The sequence below is a fragment of the Callithrix jacchus genome, chromosome 8 (assembly GCF_049354715.1).
Source record: "Callithrix jacchus isolate 240 chromosome 8, calJac240_pri, whole genome shotgun sequence".
Lineage (NCBI taxonomy): Eukaryota > Metazoa > Chordata > Mammalia > Primates > Cebidae > Callithrix > Callithrix jacchus.
Genome location: NC_133509.1, coordinates 9,918,103 through 9,938,961, shown reverse-complemented (window position 1 = coordinate 9,938,961; position 20,859 = coordinate 9,918,103). Strand labels below are relative to the sequence as shown.

The window sequence follows — 20,859 nt, the reverse complement described above, 5'->3', positions numbered from 1 at the left end:
CTTTAAAAGCTATTGCTGGCCGGGCGTGGTGGTTCACGCCTGTAATCACAGCGCAGGAGTGTGGATCACTTGAGGTCAGGAGTTCGAGACCAGCCTGTCCAACATGCTGAATCCCCGTCTCCACTAGAAATACGAAAATTACCTGAGTATGGTGGCACACGCTTGTAATCCCAGCTACTTGGGAGGCTGAGGCAGGAGAATTGCATGAACCCGGGAGGCGGAGGTTGCAGTGAGCTGAGATCGTGCCACTGCACTCCAGTCTGGGCAACAGAGCAAGACTCAGTCTCAAAAACAAAAAACAAAAAAACTATTGCTTTTGGAATTCTAGCTCCACACCATACTATAGATACGAAGTTACATTCAGACCTTAAATTGTTTCTGTGCTGTAAAAGATAAAGTGTTTTTTAAAAATTTTGTGTTTGAAAAACTTTAATCCAAATGTAACTCTTGTAATTTACAATTAGCTATGATTTCTCAGCATCTGTAAATGATCAGACATTCTTGTGAAATAAGAAACCCAATCTCGGCCGGGTACGGTGACTCAAGCCTGTAATCCCAGCACTTTGGGAGGCCGAGGCGAGTGGATCACAAGGTCAAGAGATCGAGACCATCTTGGTCAACATGGTGAAACCCCGTCTCTACTAAAAATACAAAAAATTAGCTGGGCATGGTGGTGCGCGCCTGAAGTCCCAGCTACACAGGAGGCTGAGGCTGGAGAATTGCCTGAACCCAGGAGGCGGAGGTTGCGGTGAGCCGAGATCGCGCCATTGCGCTCCAGCCTGGGTAACAAGAGCGAAACTCCGTCGCAAAACAAAAAACAAAACAAAAAAAAAACCCAATCTCAAATTGCTACAAAATGTAAAATGTGTATAAAAATCCTAGTTTAGGCTGGGCTCGGTGGCTCACGCCTGTAATCCCAGCACTTTGGGAGGCCGAGGCGGGGGGATCACTAGGTCAAGAGATCGAGACCATCCTGGTCAACATGGTGAAACCTCGTCTCTATTAAAAATACAAAAAATTAGCTGGGCATGGTGGCGCGTGCCTGTAATCCCAACTACTCGGGAGGCTGAGGCAGGAGAATTGCCTGAACCCAGGAGGCGGAGGTTGCAGTGAGCCGAGATTGTGCTATTGCACTCCAGCCTGGATAACAAGAGCGAAACTCCATCTCAAAAAAAAAAAAAAAAAAAAAAAATCCTAGTTTAACATGTAATGAAATTGATATGTTAATTTAGAAGTTACTTAAACATTTATCAGTTTTGCAATTTTTATATTTTAGCATCCATACACACACACACACACACACGATCGTTGGAAGCTTGTAGGCTTTAGACTTTCCGCATTGGGGCAATATAAGGGGCTCCATATATAAAATGGCCCTGTCTTTTCTTGCAGGTAGAATAAAGAAGAGAGCTCACAGACTTGAACTGACAAACCATCAAGAGAAAAAGCTGTAAACATACTGAGGTAATAATTATTTAATAGGAGGAAAAGGCAATAATGGTATACACACCTAGTGAGAAGATAGTGGGGCTAAATAAGTAAAGCTTCTGGGGCTACTCACTGAAACTGTAGTTATAGTGGACAGATGTACTCTATTAACATAGCATTAGAGGTTCACATGGTGGGGATCACCACTACTCCAAGAACATGACAGAGAGAAAAATATAGAGAAAAATGTAAACGACAAAGTCAGTGACAGTTACGAGTACCCACTTTAAACAGTATGTAATTTTATTTAAATTGTGCATATGTTACTGAAACACCAAGGGTTTAATCTAGGTTCCATTGCTCGCCACACAGAAAGCCAATCACCAAAGCAATGAGAATTGCCAGGGAAAAAGCTTTTTCAGGTGCTGCAGCCAGGGAAAAGGGAGATTGGTCTCAACTCCATCTCCTCAACTAACTAAAATTAGGGGTTTATATGGCAAGGAAGAAATGTAACTATGTCTGGGGAAACAGGAAATAGGGAGGGATAAGGAAGAAGAATTGTTCAACAGGAAGTGGGTGGGTGGTTAGGCCAGGGGTCCCCAATCCCTGGGCCATGGACCAGTTAGGAACTGGGTCATACAACAGGAGGTGAGTGGCAGGTGAGGGAGCATTACTGCTTGAGCGCCATCTCCTGTCAGATCAGTCAGGAGCTCGAACCCTATTGTGTATGGTGCACGAGGGATCTAGCTTGCATGCTGCTTACAAGAATCTAACTAATGCCTGATGATCTGAAGTGGAGCAGTTTCATCCCGAAACCATACTCATCAGCCCCCAACCCCACACCCCATGGAAAAATGTTCTTCTATGAAACTGGTCCCTGGTGCCAAAAAGGCTGGGGACCACTGGTTTAGGCAAGCATGACAGGTGAGGGATCTGGTGTCTCATTGTCCTGATGTGCTGATCTGGTAAGTTTCAGTTTCTTGATACTATCTGGGAGGCCTGATGGTTGGTTTCCTCTAAAGGGAACTCAGATAAGACAAATGTAAGTTTGCCAAGTTTTAAGACTGGGCAGGTCAATTTCTACGTTTATTCAAAATAACCCATAAACATAGTCTATGGGACAATTGAACTGGTTTCACATACGTGTTTTTTGCACTCTTCTGTACCTCTCCTTGGATTAAAAAATAAAAAAAGAAACAGAGCCCTGGGTTTGCCATGTACAGGGCAAAAGCCAATGTCGTGGCGGACTTTCAGTTGAGAAGCAGGTATAGAGAGGCCACTTGAAGTATGGCTTCCGGGAAGTGTTGGCCTAAAAGGAAGAGGCTGAGGCACAAAATATAATTTAAAGGGTTTTCTTCAGCCAAAGTGAGGACAGCTGCCTTGAAGACTGAGGCCCAAGTAAATTTAGAATAAACTCCGCCTTAGGCTTTTGTTACAAGCAGGTTTTAAAAGGCAAGTAAAGCAGGACAGGGAATGGGCCAATACAAATTTGTTTGTCAGGAATCCCCATTGGTTTACGGAAATAACAGTGATTGGCTATACATTGCTTTTTTTTTTTGAGACGGAGTTTCGCTCTTGTTACCCAGGCTGGAGTGCAATGGCGCGATCTCAGCTCACCGCAACCTCCACCTCCTGGGTTCAGGCAATTCTCCTGCCTCAGCCTCCTGAGTAGGTGGGATTACAGGCATGCGCCACCATGCCCAGCTAATTTTTTGTATTTTTAGTAGAGACGGGGTTTCACCATGTTGACCAGGATGGTCTCGATCTCTTGACCCCATGATCCACCCACCTCGGCCTCCCAAAGTGCTGGGATTACAGGCGTGAGCCACCGCGCCTGGACTGGCTGTATATTGTTAAGCAGTGGAGTATGGGTTCTAGCAACTGGTGCCACATTATTAGGTTAATTTATGACTACTTGTGGCAACAGCAAGCAGTTTCAAGAGATGAATACATAAGTTCCTGGGGAGGAGGGGCAGGACATGATTGCCAGCCATCGCATTTTTTTTTCTTTTTTGGGAGACAGGGTCTCACTGTTGCCCTGGCTGGAGCGCAGTGGTGCGATTATCACTCGTTGCAGCCTCAGCCTCCCAGGTTCAGGTGATCCTTTCACTTCAGCCTCCTGAGTAGCTAGGACCACAGGCATGCACCACCACACGTGACTAATTTTGTATTTTCTGTAGAGATAGGGTTTTGCCATGTTGCCCAGGTTGGTCTCAAACTCCTGGGCTTAAGCGACCCTCCCCTGTCAACCTTCCAAAGTGCTGGGATTACAGGTGCGAGCCACAGTACCCAGCCACCATCTCTTTTTAATGTCTCTCTGGGCCTGATAATTTGAAAGGACTTGCATTCTTCAGATTAAAGTTATTTTCTTTACTCAGAAGGTAAGAGAAAATAAATGTTCTCCAGCAAGCCAAGTGCCAGAAGGCAGCCTGACCAAGCAGCCTGCAGACTTGTTGGCAGGATCTTTACGAGAGCTCTAGGGCAGGAGCCCAGAGCCCCAGCATTGGAGCTGGCTTTAGGGTGGGAGCCACAGAGACAGGAGAGAAGAGAGGTAAACCACTCCACATGGAAAAGAATGGGAAGACAGACAAAAAGAGAGGAAAAGGGAGAAAGAAATAAACTTTCCACTAAAAATAAATCTGCAAACCAAATTTCCAAAACATATTTTTAAAACTTTTCTAAAAAACACTGACAATAACATCGACAACCAAAACATGAAATTGCCCCAAACAAAATAAAACCAGTAGAAGAATATACAGGAAAAGAGGGCTTTCCCTGCCTAAGAAAAAGATGGGTGATAGAAAATAAAAGAAATATATGTATTTCAAAGAATCCTTAAGAAGAGAAATGGATGTGATTCACAAAAAGGAATTGTGAAACAAAAATAGGAATAAATGAAACAAAACCATACGCAAATGGAAAAGCACTTATCAGAATTGGTGGAAATAAAAGATCATGAGAGACCTTTAAGAGCATCTCTTCTGAAGCTGGCGGCTGCAATTTTGGTGGACTGCCGTAACTGAGTCCAAAGCTTGTACTGCTCACCACACAACAGCCCATCAGTCAAGAGATGGGGATTGGAGCAGGGAAGACGACTTTATTTCTGGGGAGCCAGCAAACCAAGATGGCAGACTACTGTCCTAAAGAACCATCTTAAATAAATGTGGATTTTGGGCTCCTTTTATGTTGGGTGGGGGGAAATGGGAAGAGGTTTAGGTCAAAAAGTGACCAATGACCACAGACATCTGGGTGGCAGTGAGGGTAAGCTTCTTTGTCCTTGTCAAGTCACAATGCTCCTATAAATTTTTAACATAACATTGTTACTTATGTGTATACCCACCTTATCTCCTTGCGGGTTAGTTTTGGGGAGGGACTAATCATCCTTGTTTTAAAGTTAAACTATAGGCTGGGCATGGTGGCTCATACCTGTAATCCCGGGAATTTGGGAGGCCAAGGTGGAAGAATTGCTTCAGCCCAGGAAGGAGTTTGAGACCAGCCCTGGAAACATACTGAGACCTATTTTCCACAGAAAATTTTTTAAAAATTAGCTGGGCATGGTGGCCTGTGACTACCAGCTACTTAGGAGGCTGAGGTGGAGGATTGTTTGAGCCTGGGAGGTCGAGGCTGCAGTGAGCTGTGATCATGCCAATAAACTCCAGCCTGGGTGACAGACTGAGACCCTGTCTCAGAAAAAGAAAGCAAAATACCGAGTGGGACTGGACCTCAGACAGAAACCACTGTTACACCAGTGGAAACTTTTCTCCAACAACTCAGAATATAGTCCCAGCCCTCCTGGAACTTGCAGTCTATAGTGTAAGATAGTCATGATACACAGAAAGGCACGATTAAATATAAAATCCCAGTTGTAATGAGTGCTGGGAAGGAGAAGTGAATAGTGTGTTGAGAGGTTGTAATATGAGATGTGATTTGGTCTGGAAGATCAAGGAAGACTTTCCTAATGAAATGAAATTACATCTAAGACTTTGAGGATAAACAGGAATTACCCTGGTTAAGTATGGGCAGAAAGAGAAAGGAAGTGTTCCATGCAGAGGAATTAGCAAATGCTAAGCCCCTGTGGTGGGAAGAGGCATTTTCATGCAAGGAATTAAAAGATAGTCATGGTGCGGTGACTTATGCCCATAATCCCAGAACTTTGGGAGGCCGAAGCAGGCAGATCACCCGAGGTAAGGAGTTCAAGACCAGCCTGGGCAGCATGGTGAAACTCCATCTCTACTAAAAATACAAAACTTAGCCAGGCATGGTGGCATACATCTGTAGTACCAGCTACTACGGAGGCTGAAGCAGGAGAATCACTTGGACCTGGGAGGCAGAGGTTGCAGTGAGCTGAGATTGCACCATTGCATTCCAGCCTAGGCAACAGTTAGACTATCAAAAAAAAAAAAAAAAAAGTCGTGGTGAGACATGAGGCTGAGGACTGACCATCCAGTACATTATCTCCTTCTGCTGCTATTTCTTTATAGAAGGAATGCTCTTCTAGCCACAAGTCCTGTCCTATTATATTTCATATAGTGTATACTATTAACAAGCTAAAAAAGAACAATCACGTGATCATATCAACTTATGCAGACATATCAGTCATTAGGCAAAACACATTCATGACCGATAAAACCCTCAGAAAAATAGGAATAGAGAAAAACGTCTTCAACTTGGTTAAGAATATCTCCAAAAAGTCTACTGCTAACATTATGTTTAATGGGGAAGACATACGAGGCAAGTATGTCCCCTCTCGTCATTCTTATTCAACAAGGTGCTAGAAATGATAGAGAATGCAGTAAGTCAAGAAAGAAAATTAAAAGCATACAGATCAAAAAGAAAGAGAGAAAACTGTCATTTGCAGATGACATGATTGCCAGTGTAAAAAGTCTTAAAGGAGCTGGCCGCAGGGGAAATAATACTTGTAATCCCAGCACTTTGAAAGGCCCAAGTAGGCAGATGGCTTGAGGCCAGGAGTTCGAGACCAGCTTGGCCAATATGGCAAAACCCCGTCTCTACTAAAAATACACAATGTAGCCGGCATGATGGTGCATGCCTGGAGTCCCAGCTACTTAAGCGATTTTCATGATGAAAATAGCTTGAATCCAGGAGGCAGAAGTTGCGGTGAGCAACTTCTCACGGTCATCAGGGAATTTTTAGCACATGGGAAGTGGAGCCAATCCTGCAGACCCCTCTACCTCCTGTCCCTCCAGATCGGCAGAGTCTGCAATACCTGTCCATATGTCACTCCAGGGGTCTGTGTTCTCCTGCACTAGCCATAGGGCCTGAGGGCGTCTGCACTACACTGATGAGTAAATTGTGCAGCAGAAGGGATCCCAAAGAGGGCCTTTCAGCCAGGTAAACGATCCTGCAGCCTTAGTCACAATGAGCCCCAGACAGATTTACCTCCTGGGAATGTGAGAAAGGATTCTTTTTTTTTTTTTTTTTTTGAGTTGGAATCTTGCTCTGTCGCCCAGGCTGGACGAGAGTGGCACGATCCTGGCTCACTGCAAACTGCCTCCCATGTTCAAGCAATTCTCCTGCAGACTCCTGGGATCATTTCCCACAAACTATCTGAACTGGAATCCTTGTCTCAGGTTCTACTGTGGGGAAGCCCCAACGAAGACAGCAGGCCACTGGGACTATGATGGGTAAAGTCACTGACTTGTAGCTCGGAGGCTAATGGAACACAGGACCACCATGGGGCTTATAACACAAAAGAGGAAGTAGCTGAAAGAGATGAGCATGGTGACACGGGGGTGTGCAGGAAGGAGCAACCTTGATTGGAAGCCTACCCTAGGCCTGACCCTATGTCTGAGATTAGGTACATATTATCTGTATCAATCCTTACAGAACTATATGTTGGGGAGGGGTCACCTCCATTTCACAGGTTGAAGGAAGTTAAGTAACTCATTCATAATCACACAACTTGTAAGTGAAATAGAAAGGGGATATGAACCAGGCCTCCCTGGTACCAACGTCTATGCTCTGTTCCCAAGAGCTCACCTAACATCCCACACATCATGCGTGATCAGTGACCAGTCGGTGTGGTTTTCATGAGGAAGAGCCAGCAGTTTCTCAGGCTAGGCCAGGCTTCCCAGGGTGGAAGGAGCTTAGAGAGGTGGAGGTCAGCCATACAGGAACTCAGCTCACTGGATCCAGAAACTTGATCTGGCCACCCCCTGGCAGTGATCTGGCTCAGGGGACTGAATAACAGCCACCAGACTCTCCGGAGACTCATAAATGATCCGGGCACTCATCTGTTGACCAGATACTTATGCTTGTTAGTATATTAGTTTTCTGTTGATGATGTAACAAAGGACCACAAACTCAGTGGCTTCAAACAATACATATGTATTATCTTATCGTTCTGGCAGTCAGAAATCTGAAATCAGTTTCATTGGTCTAAAATGAAGGTGTGGGCAGGGCTGCGTTCCTTCTGAAAGCTCTAGGGGAGAATCAATTTCATTGCCTTTTCCAGATTCTAGAGACCACCCTCATTCCTTAGCCCCTTCATCTGCCGTCAAAGCCAGCAGCATAGCAGCTTCCAGCCTCTCTGACCCCTGGACCGTGGCTCCTTCTTGTGACATTTGGTGCAGCTGGATGATCCCGGAGAATCTCCTTATTACAAGGTTCTTCGTTTAATCACATCCACAAGGTTCCTTTTGCCCATAAAGTAACATATTCACAGGTTCCAGGGGTGAAGACATGGACATTTTAAGGGAACCATTAGTCAGCCTGTCTCCTTTGCTCAGTGTTTTTTTTTTTAATTCCCACAGCAAAATCATAGTTAAACCAGCCTATGAGTAGAGGCTGCTGATAAACCTGAAACCAGAGTAGGGGTATGTACCATCTCCATGGACAGGTAGGTCATCGCCTGGCCGCGAATCAGCTGGGCCCCAGTCTGACATCCAATCAATAAGGGGTGGAAACTTCTGACACTCGGGCTTCCCTTCTTGCAGACACTGTAGACTTTTGACAGGTGGACTCCAGTGCTGATTGTCAGGTACTGCTCTACTTACTCCCAACTCTCCATCTCTGACACAGTTATAACTCATCTTTTAGGGTTGCTCGATGGGACCTGTCTCATCCGGGGTTCTCGTTAATCGTTGCCCATTAACCTCTCTGACAGATCGTGTTACAAACCAGTTCCCAGCGACAGCATTTGAGCTAGTCTTACCCAGGACCTCACAGCATTTGAGCCAGTCTTACCCAGGACCTCACAGCTCTCTGCCCTTCTCTCCCTACCTCTCTGACTTATGGCCACACACCCCAGGTTCCAAAGTCTGCTCTGCCCTTCCCTTGTCTTTTTGACAATTTGTTAGGACTTTCCTTTCTGGATTCTGTGTAGAATAATCTCATCCATTATGTGTTGAGTTTTATGAGTAAACTTGTCTGAAAATTTAAATACCCTCTTCATGTCTACCTTTTTTAAAAAAAACTCTCTCAATTTTCTGTGTTAGGCAATATCTGTCTTTATGAAAATCATTCTCTAAGTATTCTGCAAGAATGTTTATGCACCAGGCTCTGGGTAAGGCTCAGAGAGCCTAGAGGCTAGTAGAGAAAATGAATTTTTATCAAATCATCACATTCACACGTGTAATTACAAATGAAGATTAATTGTGCTTACCAAAGAAGCATGGTTAATGAAAATTTAAAACAGAGACCTGCCCCAGATTGGGGGTCCTCAAGGGAAACTTCTTTATGGAAGTGCCATTTGAACTGTGATCATCAGATAGGTGACAGGGAGAAGTGGGGAAGCTGGGAGGTGACTGTGGCGGCTGCAAGCAGGGACAGACAAATGGGGAGAAAAGGTCAAGAGGCAGTTGCAGAGGCAGGCAGAGGCCAAGGCGAGGGTTTGAGTTTTAGCCTAAGAGCAAAGATTTTCAGCAAGGAGAGGGTGGGGACAGCATCAGGTGTCCTGAAACCATCTTCCTGTAGCATGGTGAACAGCTTTTATGGGGAGTGAGAAGACAGAATTGGTGTAGGGGGAGCAGTTAGGAGGTTCTTTCAGTAACAGAGGTGACACATGAAGGCGACCTGGCTGGGATGGTAGGAATAGAGAAGAAGAGGAGTGGTTGGCTTCTCAGAGGTAGTTTGGAAGTAAAAATCTATCAGGAGATGGTGACAGTTTGAATATGAGGCAAGAGAGTGGAAAGTGTTGAAGATGAAACCAAGCTTCATAGCATCTGTAAGTTACCATTAACTCGCCTGATGTTTACATTTAACTGCAATGAAACTTTTTTTTTTTTTTTTCTTGAGACAGTGTCTCTCTCTGTTGCCCAGGCTGGAGTGCAGTGGTGTGATCTTGGCTCACTGCAACCTCTGCCTCCCAAGTAGCTGGGACTACAGGCATGTACCACCATGCCCAGCTAATTTTTGTATTTTTAGTAGAGGCAGAGTTTCACCATGTTGGCCGGGCTGGTCTTGAACTCCCGACCTCAAGTGATCCCCCCTCCTCAGCCTCCCAAAATGCTGGGATTACAGGCCTGAGCCAGTGCACCTCATTTGCAATGAAACTTTTTATTTTTTTTGAGATGGCATTTTGCTCTTGTTGCCCATGCTGGAGTGCAATGGCACAATCTTGGCTCACAGCAACCTCCGCCTCCTGGGTTCAAGTGATTCTCCTGCCTCGCCTCCGGAGTAGCTGGGATTACAGGAGCACGCCATCATGCCCAACTAATTTCATATTTTTAGTAGACAGGGTTTCTCCATGTTGGTCAGGCTGGTCTCAAACTTCCAACCTCGGGTGATCTGCCCACCTCGGCCTCCCAAAGTGCTGGGATTACAGGCATGAGCCACTGTGCCTGGTCTGCAATGAAACATTTTTGAAAGGAGGAAATGCTAGCTCCGTGTGTATTTTGTAACAGGTCTAATGAAAACAGCTGCCTTCAGTGTGAGGGGGTCGCTCCCTCCCTTTGAGCCTCAGACATGACTGTGCTGGTGGCTTCCGGGAGAAGTTTACATATCTAAGTTCAAGTACGTAGGTGGCCACCATGGTTGATGCTTTTATCATCAGACTCCCCCTAACATTCTTTGCAGCGGGGAGAGGGACTATCTCTAAAACCAAACCACCATCATGAAGGGGCCGACCTTAGAATGAGAGGCTCACTTTTGGAGACTTATATTTGGAGAATTCTGGGAATCCAACCCCAAGAATGCTGGCCCCTTGCCCCACTTGTGACAGTCGTTTGAACTTCAGGACTTGGCAGTCTGTCAAACCAAATAACTCTGGGTGCAAAAGTCAACAGAATCCAGAACAATCTCTGCCTCATTGCTGCAGGCTGGAAATCTCTAACAGGCGTGTCTTGGAATCCTTGCCCTTTTTCCCCTTTCAGTTAGAACAGATTCTCTGGTATAAGAATCTGCAGGAACATTTTTTCCCAACATTGTTTTTTAATCTTTTCTTTTCTTTCTTTCCTTCTTTCCTTCTTTTTCTTTCTTTCTTTCTTTCTTTCTTTCTTTCTTTCTTTCTTTCCTCTTTCTTTCTTTCCTCTTTCTCTTTCTCTCTTTCTCTCTCTCTCTCTCTCTCTCTCTCTCTCTCTCTCTCTCTCTCTCTCCCCCTCCCCACCCCTCTCTCTTTCTTTCTTTCTTTTTTTTGAGACAGAGTCTCACTTTATTTCCCAGGCTGGAGTGCAGTGGCACAATCTTAGCTCACTGCAACTTCTGCCTTCTGGGTTCAAGTGATTCTCATGCCTCAGCCTCCTTAGTAGCTGGGATCACAGGCACGCGCCACCTCACCCAACTACTTTTTGTATTTTTAGTAGAGACAGGGTTTCACCATGTTGGCCAGGTTGGTCTTGAACTCCTGACCTCAAGTGATACCCCGCCTTGGCCTCCTAAAGTTCTGGGATTACAGGCGTGAGCCACTGTGCCTGGCCACAACATGATTTTTTTGAGAAAGAATTTTCAAGATTTCACATTTCAGTCTCTAGGCCTAAGTATCCTGGTGGCATCACTTGGATGTTTAATTAAAGTCACCTGTGACTGGTGGTGGTGGTTCACGCCAGTAATCGAGCACTTTGGGAGGCCGAGGCAGGTGGATCACTTGAGGCCAGGAGTTTGAGACCAGCCTGGCCAACATGGCAAAACCCCATCTCTACTAAAAATACAAAAAGTAGCTGGGTGTGGTGTCATATGCCTGTAATCCCAGCTACTTGGTGGCTGAGGCATGAGAATTGCTTGAACCTGGAAGGTGGAGGTTACAGAGAGCTGAGATCCTGCTACTGCACTCCAGTGTGGGCAACAAGCAAGACCCTATCTCAAAAAAAAAGGTGCTTGTTAAAGTGAGTGGACCCCTTTGGAACATTCAGTCAGATTCTGCTACCTAAAGGCTAGAAACCTGGCTTCCCAGCACACAGTAGGGGAGAGAAGTGTATACTTAAGGATGAGGCTGAAGGCTCTTGGACAGGGAGCCTGGCTAGTGTGCTCCAAATACACCATTACTTTTGTTCAATTACACATTAGGAGAAGGGGAAAGAATGAGGAAAGCAAATTAATGCTTAATCACTGTTAATACCCAATGCACTTCTAAGGAAGGCCCCTGTGCCTCACTGTGGAGCTCCACATATGCCTGTGTGGTGACCCCAACCACACCTCTGATGTCATAATTAACGTTTAGAATTCTCCACCTTGGTTGCATTTTGCATGATGGATGGGGTTGAGGGGGTGGGGGTGTTAAAAAAAATATTAGCACTTTCGGAGGCTGAGGCCACCAGATCACCTGAGGTTGGGAGTTCAAGACCTGGCTAATATGGCGAAACCTCATCTCTACTAAAAATACAAAAATCCAGTCCGGCGTGGTGGCACACACCTGTAATCCCATCTACTTGGGAAGCTGAGGCACAAGAATCACTTGGATCTAGGAGGCAGAGGTTGCAGTGAGCCAAGATTGCACCACTACACTCCAGCCTGGGCAACAGAGCAAGACTGTCTCAAAAAAAAAAAGACGATGTCATGGTAATGATTTTGTTCATTACTGTCAGATATGTGAGTCACCCCAATCTTACCTGCTGGCCTAAAGGCAAGCAACTGCCACTTCAGTTCTACTCTGTCACGTGCCACACTTGCCCAGCACATACTTTCTTTCGTCCCCGGCTAAGACACTGGCTGGTCTTTCGTCCCCAGCTAAGACGCTGGCTGGTCCTCATGCCCTATCTTAGCACTGAACTGTGCTATTGAAGAATATGGACACTCAGTTACCTTCTGGCTCTCTCATCTCTGGCTTCCTTCAATTCCGGCCTCTAGGAACCAGATCCTGACTCTGGCTGGCTTGGTGACTGCACCTCCCACTGGGGGTTGTGGATCCCAGCTACTGGGGAGGCTGAGGCAGGAGAAACACTTGAACCCTGGAGGTGGAGGTTGTGGTGAGCTGAGATCGCACCACTGCACTCCAGCTTGGGCAACAAGTACGAAACTCTGTCTCTGAAAAAAGAAAAAAAAAGATATTTAGATTCTCATCAGCAGTTTGGGAAGTAGGAACTAGCACTACCCCCATTTTGCAGTCACAAATATGAATGCCCAGAAAGGTTAAGTGTGATTCAGGCCGAGAGTGGTGGCTCAGGTCTGTATTCTGAGCGCTTTGGGAGACCGAGGTGGGAGGATCACTTGAGGCCAGGAGTTTAAGACCGGCCTGGGCAGCACAGCAAGACCCCATCTCTATTTAAAAAAAAAAAGAAAAGAAAGAAAGATTAAGTGATTCATATACAACCATGTAGCTGTGGATTCTGTCATCCAAAGAATCCATTATTTGAAACAGCAAAGTAGGCCGGGCGTGGGGGCTCATGCCTATAATCCCAGCACTTTGGGAGGCTGAGGCGGGCGTATCACGAGGTCAAGAGATCGAGACCATCCTGGCCAACATGGAGAAACCCCATCTCTACTAAAAAATGCAAAAATTAGCTGGGCATGGTGGCGCATGCCTGTAGTCCCAGCTACTCGGGAGGCTGAGGCAGGTGAATTGCTTGAACCCAGGAGGCGGAGATTGCAGTGAGCTGAGATTGGGCCACTGCACTCCAGCCTGGCGCCTGGTGACAGAGCAAGAATCTGTCTAAAAAAAAAAAAAAGACAGCAAAAATTATCACCCATTTTCTTGGGTGACTTGAGAATTTACATGGCAAGGATTAAAGGGACATGGAGGCAAGATTAGTGAGGACAGCGTAAATCAGGCGCAGGCATTGGAAGCCAGCTGAATAAAGTGTGGGCAGTAAAGGCTGCTCCAGTATTTGCTATTCATCATCTTGGGCTGCCATAACAAAATACCACAGACTTGGGTGGCTTAAAGAATAGAAATTTATCTTTTCACGGTTCTGGAGGCTTGAAGTCTGAGACGAGGGTGTCAGCGTGGTCCGCTTCCATGAGGGCTCTCTTCCAGGCTTGCACACAGCCTCGCTGTATCCTCGTATGGCAGAGGCAGGGAGACGGAGGAGGAGAAAACAGAGGGGAGAGGATTTTCTGTGCAAACCAGAGTGGTCCCTGTGTCTTTTCTTACAAGAACTCTAATCCCATCATACAGGGGTTCACCCTGAGGGACTCATTTGACCTTATCTCCTGATACTAGTCACCCTGAGAATAATATATGCATTTTAACACAGGAATTTGGGAGGACATAATTAAGTCCGTAGCATGTTTCTAGAGATATCATTAATTCTCAGAGTTGGAAAAGAACACAAAGATCATTTTATATTTCTTTACTTTTTTGTGTGGTGGAGACGGGGGTCTTGCTATATTGCCCAGGCTGGCCTAGAACTCCTAGGCTCAAGTGATCTTCCCGCCTCAGCTTCCTGAGTGAAGAGATCATCTTTTTATTTGCACATTCCTTCTCAGTAACTCACTTCTCTGCTCAGCTTCCTTTCCTTGGGCAGGCATTGAGGGGAGGCTTTCTGCTAGATTCTAGCCTGGGGCTCTGAAAACAGTTATCCAAACAGACTTTAATTGTTCCCTTCTAAGGCCTTTCTTGCCTTTGAGTTGGTTATTCATGAAAATGCCTCAGGGATTCCCAGAGAAAGCCCCCCAAGTTCTAAGGTGCTGGCTTTCACTCTGGATTCAATGCTCACTCAGCCCCTCTGTCTATCTTCAGGAAAGGCAGAAGCTACTTATTCCCAGAGCCATTTTACCCTTTAGGTGAAGAGGATCCCAAATACAGGTCTGAAGACTCATCCCAGTGATAGTGATGGCCTCCAAAGCATCCTCCACGGTATGAGACCGAAGGTTTAGCTTCTCGCTGAAAGACTGTAACTTCCCGTTTTTGTCCTAAGAGGCTTTTTCTTCCTAAGTTGTCAGAAGTGGACTGTCTGAGAAAATCTTAAGAGGCCCTTACTGTAAGACTTTCAAGAAGTGTAAAGTGTGGCTCTCTCAGGAGGGCACTCCTGTGAAGGAGAAGTTAGATTTTAGTAACTTTCTAGAACAGGCTGGGCAGTCTCTCAGAGGCCTGCACCATCTGGATGGGGGTCAGGGGGGGAGAACGCATAGGAAGGAAGCCTGTGGTCCCCTTCACTTCAGCGCATCCACTTTGGCTACCACAGGCTGACCCCAGGGTGGACCCCATCCCTGTTGCTAACCACTTTGTTGCCAAGTTACCTTTCTGGAGGCACATTTTCCTCAGCATGGCTCTGACAGGGACTGCCTCCTTAATGTGTGTGTGTGTGTGTGTGTGTGTGTACCTCCTTAATTTTGTACCCTGGGCCTCTTACTCCCCTCACCCTAGTCCTGCCCTAGATACTAATATCTTCCTCACCGGGATCTGTGTGGATTAAATTACAGAATGTGGGACAGGTGTGGTGGGATCTGCAATCCCAGCATTTTGGGAGGCCATGGCCGGCGGATAGCTATCTATCTATCTATCTATCTATCTATCTATCTATCTATCTATCTATCTATCATCTATATCTATCCGTCTATCTATCTATTTATCTATCTATCTTAACATATATATGTATAATAGATATGTGGATAGATAGATATCTATAATACACATAACAAAATCTATAATATATATCTATATAAATGTATATATGTATATATGTATTTTTGAGACGGAGTCTTGCTCTGTTGCCCAGGCTGGAGTGCAGTGGTGTGCTCTCAGCTCAACTGCAACCTCCACCTCCCAGGCTCAAGCTATTTCTGGCTAATTTTTTTTTTTTTTTTTTTTTTGAGGCAGATTCTGGCTCTGTCGCCCAAGCTGGAGTGCAGTGGCGTGATCTTGGCCCACTGAACTTTTGCCTACCGGGTTCAGGCAATTCTCCCGTCTGAGTCTCCTGAGTAGCTGGGAATACAGGCACCTGCCACCATGCCTGGCTAATTTTTGCATTTTTTTTCAGTAGAGATGGGGTTTTGCCATGTTGGCCAGGCTGGTCTTGAACTCCTGAGCTCAGGCAATCTGCCCACCTCGGCCTCCCAAAGTGAGAAGCTAGATATTTGTAAGTAATTTAATAAAGGTATGTTCCGGTATAATTGCTAGATTAGATATAAAATGTGTTAATGTTTTACAGGGCAATAAATTATAAACTTTGGAGTTATTTTTTCTACTGGGCAAAAATAATTTGTATCTCTTTGAGGCAAAATCCAACAAGCTGAAAACTTTAATCAACAGTGATTCCAAGTGAGTACATTCCCCCAGTTCAATGGCTCTCCAGTCTGGTCCACGAGACCTCCCCAGGGGTCGTGGAGAAGCTTTCAAAGGATCTGTGTGTTCAGAACGATTCTAATAATAATACTAAGACATTTTTTGCCTTTTTCATGGTGCTAACATTAGTTTTGATGATTCTAAAGAAATGGTGGGTAAAGCTGCTGTCACTTTCACGCAAATCAAGACAGTGGCACCAAACGGAAGTGGCAGTCATTGTATTCCAGCCACCAGGCCCGGCTAATTTTTGTATTTTTTTGTAGAGATGAGGTTTCACCACGTTGGTCAGACTGGTCTCTAACTCCTAGCCTCAAGCAATCCACCTGTCTCAACCTCTGAAAGTGCTAGGATTACAGGTCTGAGCCACTGCTCCTGGTCTCATCTTGCATTTTAAATGGCTCTTTTGCTTGATGGTGGCTTGAGCCTGTAGTCCCAGCTACTCAGGAGGCTGAGGTGGGAGGATGGTGGAGTTTCTTGAACCAGGGAGGTTGAGGTTGCAGTGAGCCGTAATCATGCCACTGCACTCCAGCCTGGATGACAGAGTGAGATCCTGTCTCAAAATAAAGTAAAATAGATTAAAAAGTAGAGTAAAATGCAAGATGAACCAGTGAGTTTTTGCTGAGACCAGCTTGGTCATAGAGACCCCAATCCAGGTGGCGCTGAAGGAATTAAGAAACAGAAACAAAGATAAAGCGCAAAAGTGGGATCAAAGTGGGACGTCAGGGGACGACCAGCATTTCCCAGCTGACAGCCCAGAGCAGACTCTGACCCATGTGTTTATTCTTTGTGAACAAGTGATTATTGTTAATAAGCAGGTGCTCAGTGTTTCTTCAAGGAATAAAGATAGACTAAACAGGCAGATAGTGCCTGTTCACTACTAAGACAGAAATTAGCTTAAAAAAACACTCTTTGCGAGTCAGCAGTGGTGACAAGGTCAGATATCCTGTGTTTTGGGAGCGGTTTAACTAGTGCATGACCGGTGCATACTGCTTGCTTATTCTAGCAGTTTCCTGCCTGGCGATGGCTCAGTGTTCCTTGCCATCACTTCTCAGCAAACAACACACACTCCATTACACAAACGTCAGGACCTCTTTCCAACAAATTTTAATGTAATTAAATTTGAAAAGTTCAGTGACATGGTTCCAGATTCTACCTTGGAATTAATGTTTAAGAAACTACTATTCAGCCAGGCGCAGTGGCTCATGCCTGTAATCCCAGCTCTTTGGGAGGCCAAGGTGGGTAGATGAGCTTAGGTCAGGAGTTCGAGACCATCCTAGCCAACATGGTGAAACCCATCTCTACTAAAAACACAAAAATTAGCCGGGCATGGTGGCATGCGTCCGTAATCCCAGCTACTTGGGTGGCTGAGGGAGGAGAATCACTTGAACACAGGAGGCAGAGGTTGCAGTGTGCTGAGATAGTGCCATTGCACTCTAGCCTGGGTGACAAAAGTGAAACTTTGTCTCAAAAAAAAAAAAAAAAGAAAGAAAGAGACTGCCATTTGTTGAATTACAGTGCAGTATCAAAGAAGCACATCCACCATTATCTGAAAAGTGTAATGACATACTCTTCCCTTTTCCAACTATACATAAATGTGAGGTCATATTTTCTTCATATATGCCAACCAAAACAATATGTCAAAATGAGTGGAATAGATAAGCAGAGAATCTTCTGTTTAATGCAAACATTAAATGGATTTGCAAAAATGTAAAATAATTTCACTCTTTTCACTAAAGTTTTCTGTCTTGGAAAACATTTTTACTGAAAGTGTTATTTATTTTAACAATGGGCTTATTATTGTCATTTGTAAATGAATTTGTAGGCTGGGAACGGTGGGTCATGCCTGTAATCCCAGCACTTTGGGAGGCTGAGGCGGGTGGATCATAAGATCAGGAGTTTGAGACCAGCCTGGCCAACGTAGTGAAACCCTGTCTCTACTTAAAATGCAAAAATTAGCCAGGTGTGGTAGCATGTGCCTGTAGTCTCAGCTACTTGGGAGGCTGAGGCAGGAGAATCACTTGAACCTGGGAGGCAGAGGTTGCAGTGAGCCAAGACCACGACATTGCACTGCAGCCTGAGTGACAGAATGAGACTCCGTCTCAAAAAAAAAAAGAAAGAAATTTGTAAATAAACCTCCCAGTTTTAATTTCTAATATATAAACATTGATAGCTATAACTCATATAAACAAAAGTTCTTGGGATTCTTAGTAATTTGTCAGAGTAGAAAGGGGTTCTGAGACCACAAAGATTATTCTTTGGCAGAGGGACATGCTGCCCACCTTTTTTTGTTTTTGTTTTTTTCTTGAGAGAGTTCTATGCCTGTACCACATGGACTGTGTGGCAACTCTGCATATTCACCAGTTTTCCATTTGACTGACTAGGAAAACCTTCTGCATACAATGCTTTGTGACGTCCTTTGGTCTCTACTTGTTTACACAGTAAGTCCACCTCTATTCTTTCTCCCTCTAGCCTGTGACAATTCAAATAACACTATTTGGCTCTAATCCCATCTAAACACAGTGCCAGTGTAGGCTGTGAAACCATGTTGTGGTATTCAGTGGCTGGCCAGAGGTCCCAGAACCTGCAAGCGTGAATCTGATTTTTAAATAGTAATCAAATGGAAAGACAGATCTGAAGTCCACAGGCGTCTGGGGGTGAGTCTGCAGATCCCAGCATGAGAAGCCTGAACTTGCTGGCTTGAGTATAGGTGCCCACAGCCATGTGAGGAACAGGGTGGCTGGAAGTATGATGGTTGTTATCAATGTGTGGCTACTTGATAGTTCTAAGTTTTTCCTTAGAAACCACCTCAAGAGTTGTTGCCTTTATTTCTATGCTGAGGTCTAAGTTTGAAAGTTTTCCTCTGAGCTTTCTTGATCACTAAGGGACCAAAAATCTAAGTCTAGGTCCACCCTTAGTTCTTCCACCCCAAATCTCCATCAGATACTGCATCCACCCCCCTGCCTACCTCTCATAGATGCCTGGGTACCAAGGTCCTGAGTCATCTTCCTGCAGTTATCCCACACTCTGGCCTCACCATGTCACTATTAGGCTCTTCAACAGGTCATTGCATAGGCATCCCCAGGCACATTAACCATTTATACCTCACAAAACATTCCTTTCTGCCCTTAAAAAGTCAGTCAGTGTTTTCTTCGTGATCCATGTATCTCAGAGTTGATATGCCAACAGTCACTGAGAGTTTCCTCATGACTAAGCCTCAGTGTCCCCATGTGTAAAATGCTCTGCCTGCCATGCAGCGTTGGGAAACTCAAACTTGATAAAAGATGTGAACATATTTTAAAAATCATGGGTTGGACGCGGTGGCTCATGCCTGGAATCCCAGAACTTTGGGAAGCCGAGGTGGGTGGATTACTTGAGGCCAGGAGTTCAAGACCAACATGGCGGAACCCCGTCTCTGCTAGAAATACAAGAATTAGCCAGGTGTGGTGGCAGGTGCCTGTAATCCCAGCTACTCAGGAGACTGAGGCACGAAATTTGCTTGAGCCTGGGAGGCAGAGTCATAGTGAGCTGAGACTGCGCCCCTGCACTCCATCCTAGGCGGCGAAGATTTAGGAACACGGATTCTTTAACAGAGAATATTTTTCTGCCTTGCTTCTTCTAATTGCAATATATCCTATTTGATCATTGTAGTGCTTGGTGAATTTATTTTGGAATTTATTATGATAGAATGAGAAATCATTGGCCTTTCCAAATAGATCATGGCTACCCCCTCCCCGCCCATTGGAGAAAGAGGTACTCTGTAGAGTAACTAGGTTAACTTAGAATATCTATATCCTGAAAGGCCAGTTTTCTTTTTATAATGTAAACACATTAAGAGAATTTAGAAATAAAAAAAGAGAAATCACCCATATTCCTACCATCTTAACACAGGTGTGTGTTTTTGCCCGTTGCAGCCTAGTTGGCATCCGTAAGCACTTAAACTTAAGAGGGCTTTAACTACATTTTGGTATTCTGCTCTTTTTCCACATAAGCATTTCTCCGCATTTCTTTTTTCTTCTTTTGTGATTATACCTTGATAGGCATCCGCATTTCTATGTAGCCTCCGTGTTTACCATTTTAATGGTGAAATAATATCCCATGAACTGAATTAATCTTGATTTCCTTTGGGTCAGGATGTGGGTTGTCTTCAGGTTTTTCTTTTTCTACTATTAATAATGCCACCACAAACGGGCCAGGCACGGTGGCTCACATCTGTAATCCCAGCACTTTGGGAGGCCAAGGTGGGTGGATCACCTGAGGTCAGGAGTTCAAGAGCAGCCTGACCAACATGGTGAAACCCCATCTCTACAAAAAATACAAAAAATTACCTGGGCATGGTGGCGCATGCCTGTAATCCCAGTTACTCAGGAGGCTGAGGCAGGAGAATTGCCTGAACCCAGGAGGCGGAGGTTGCGGTGAGCCGAGATCGCGCCATTGCACTCCAGCCTGGGTAACAAGAGCGAAAACTCCGTCTCAAAAAAAAAAAAAATACAAAATTAGCTGTGTGTGGTGGCACATGTCTGTAATCCCAGCTATTTGGGAGACTGAGGCAGGAGAATTGTTTGAACCCAGGAGGCGGAGGTTGCAGGAGCCAAGATTGTGCCACTGCACTCCAGCCTAGGCAACAAGAGTGAAACACTGTCTCAAAAAATAAAAATAACGCTACAACAATTGGCTTCTTAAACATAGCTTTTTTGCCTTTGTTGAAAACTAAAATCTCCAGGATAGAATTATTAGCTCAAAGAGTGAAAACTCTTTCGAGTTCTTGCAAATATATTTCTATGGCTTTCCAAAAGAATCCCACAAATTTCAATGCC

At 45.0% G+C, this 20,859-nt stretch overlaps 1 long non-coding RNA gene across 3 annotated transcripts in view; it reads left to right on the top strand.

Annotated features, from left to right (window-relative positions):
* LOC118145070 (uncharacterized) overlaps positions 1–20,859 on the top strand; it is a 39,378-nt gene that overhangs the window by 1,184 nt on the left and 17,335 nt on the right. The window contains exons 2-3 of one of the 3 annotated variants that reach the window (XR_013520693.1): positions 1,393–1,464; positions 8,555–8,649. This is a non-coding gene — a long non-coding RNA (uncharacterized LOC118145070). Of the gene's footprint in view, positions 1–1,392; positions 1,465–7,903; positions 8,036–8,554; positions 8,650–20,859 lie in introns of those variants that run through there. The other 2 variants (XR_004730229.3, XR_013520694.1) reach the window with 2 other exon arrangements.